Genomic DNA, 2,151 nt, shown 5'->3' on the forward strand with positions numbered 1-2,151 from the left:
GATGATTGAATATAAAATGGGTGTTCAGAAGAGGGGCTCCCTCTGGCAAGGTGGGTTCTAAGGTAATAAATTTGTGTAAGGCCTCTGTGAAGCAGGAGGAGGAGAGCTGGGTTTTTGTCCGGGCCTTGAGTGATTTCATTAAGTTTGTCATAATTGACTACCTTATGGGAAGCCTTTTTGAGGCCGACAATGAGACAGGCTATAGAGCCAGTGGCCTGGAGAACTGACTGCTAGTCCCATCTTGGGCCAGTTTGGGGGACCACATTAGCGCCACCTACGTGGCCACCGAGTGCTATCTACGGAGGACACAGCATGCTTCTGAGCTGCTAGTCAGACGTGCTCCTCTGGTGTTAGAGAGGATGACAGGATGACTTAGATCTCATGCCAGGTTAGGTCATAGGACTGGGTCAGGTACTTAAATTCCTTAGTAAAGGTGGTCGGGTCGGTGGAAAAGATCTGATATGCCTCTCAATTTGTGCGAGGTCGGACATGGAAAATGGAATGTGTACCCAGATAATACCCTCAGTTCCTGCTCCTTCCCTCGGGTAGAATGGGTGATGGAATAGAAGGAGCTGTTGAGGAAGGCAGTCATAGGGTAGCCTGAGAGCAAGTGTTAGGTGGGAAAAGGTTGTATTGGAGCTCGAGTTTTGGTATTTGGATTCTCAAGGGCTGGAGGAGAAGGTGGTTGCTAGTTAGGAGGGTCTGGGTCCCCAGTGGGGACAAGTTCCACTGGAAGTTCAGAGTGGAGGAGACCTGTTGAGTTGTTTGAGATATGAAAGCAGTTCCATTATCTGATTGTAATGAAGTGGGGAGGCCGAATTTGGGAATGATATGCAGAATGGGAGCTTGTGGGATCTTGATGGGATTTTCAGAAGCAGTGGGGAATGCTTTTACCCAGCCTGAGAAAATATCTACGAGGGTTAAAAGGTATTTGGCATGTTGCTTTTATCATTATTATTATTATTATTATTATTACTTTTTGGTGTGAAATTTATGGTTTCCACATTAAAAGATTTTTTGGAGTGGAAGTACTTTCTCTCTTTTTTTTTAACCACATAATGATTCTATACAGTTGCCCAGAGTAGGACACCATCATAAGTCATTAACATGCCATATGAGTTCTGGATAAATAAAAGCTACAAAACCCAAGTTATTTACAAATATCTTGGGCAATAATATTTACAAACCTATGTACAAAAAAAAACAAAACAAATGTAAACAGTAAATGCAGCATGAGTGTAATCAAAGTATGCATAGGGACAACCACTTGGGGTCAGTCTGCCCCCAGTTGCTGGCAGCAGCTGGCCCGCGGAATCAGACCACTCAATCCTTCCTAACACAACTGGAGAGGCCCACAGAACAAACCAAAAAGCTGTGGGGAAAAAAACCAAGATGGCGGCATAGGTAAACACCGGAGATTGCTGCCTCGCAAAACCACTTCAAAAATACAACTAAAAGACGGAAAGGACATCATCCAGAACCACAGGAAGGCTGGCTGAGTGGAAATTCTACAACTAGAAGGGAAGAGAAAAGCATATCGAGACTCAGAGGAGGTGCGGTGTGGAAGTAAAATACAGAGGGTACAGAGGGGCATGCAGAGAGGGCTGGTGGCTGAGGTCACGATTGTCTTTTTCAGTCGGGAGGGAGTCTCAGGCTCTGAGCTCCAGTTCCAGGCAAGTCTCTGAGGACCCAGACTCATACAGGAGAAACGGGACTATCTGGCATCCGTCGGAACTCGAGGACAGCTTTCTCTCGGAGGCATACACAGCAATTGCTGGGGCCTCTGAGGACAGGACTGAGAGCAGCCATACTGCTCGCTTGCCTTCCCAGTTGATCCCCTGGGACCCCGCCCTGCCCAAGCCGTGCATGGACGCTTTTGCATATGAAAGGCCCAGCCCTTTGTAATCTGAAAATTACTTAACAAACTGCAGCTGCCCAAGGCCCCAGGGCAACTCGCATTGCTTTACAGCTGGCTTCTGCTGGGTAGCCTCAGGCAGAGCCTAGATTAGCACCTCCTTAGATCCAAGAGCCAGTGTACCCAGTGGTCAGAGTGGGACTATCCAGATTACAACTCCTCAGATCTATAAGGGACACACTCAGGGGGCAGACTCAGTGAGCACCAAAGCCCCACTGAAGCAAGCATTGCCTCAT

This window comes from Myotis davidii, unplaced genomic scaffold (genome assembly GCF_000327345.1).
Source record: "Myotis davidii unplaced genomic scaffold, ASM32734v1 scaffold729, whole genome shotgun sequence".
NCBI lineage: Eukaryota > Metazoa > Chordata > Mammalia > Chiroptera > Vespertilionidae > Myotis > Myotis davidii.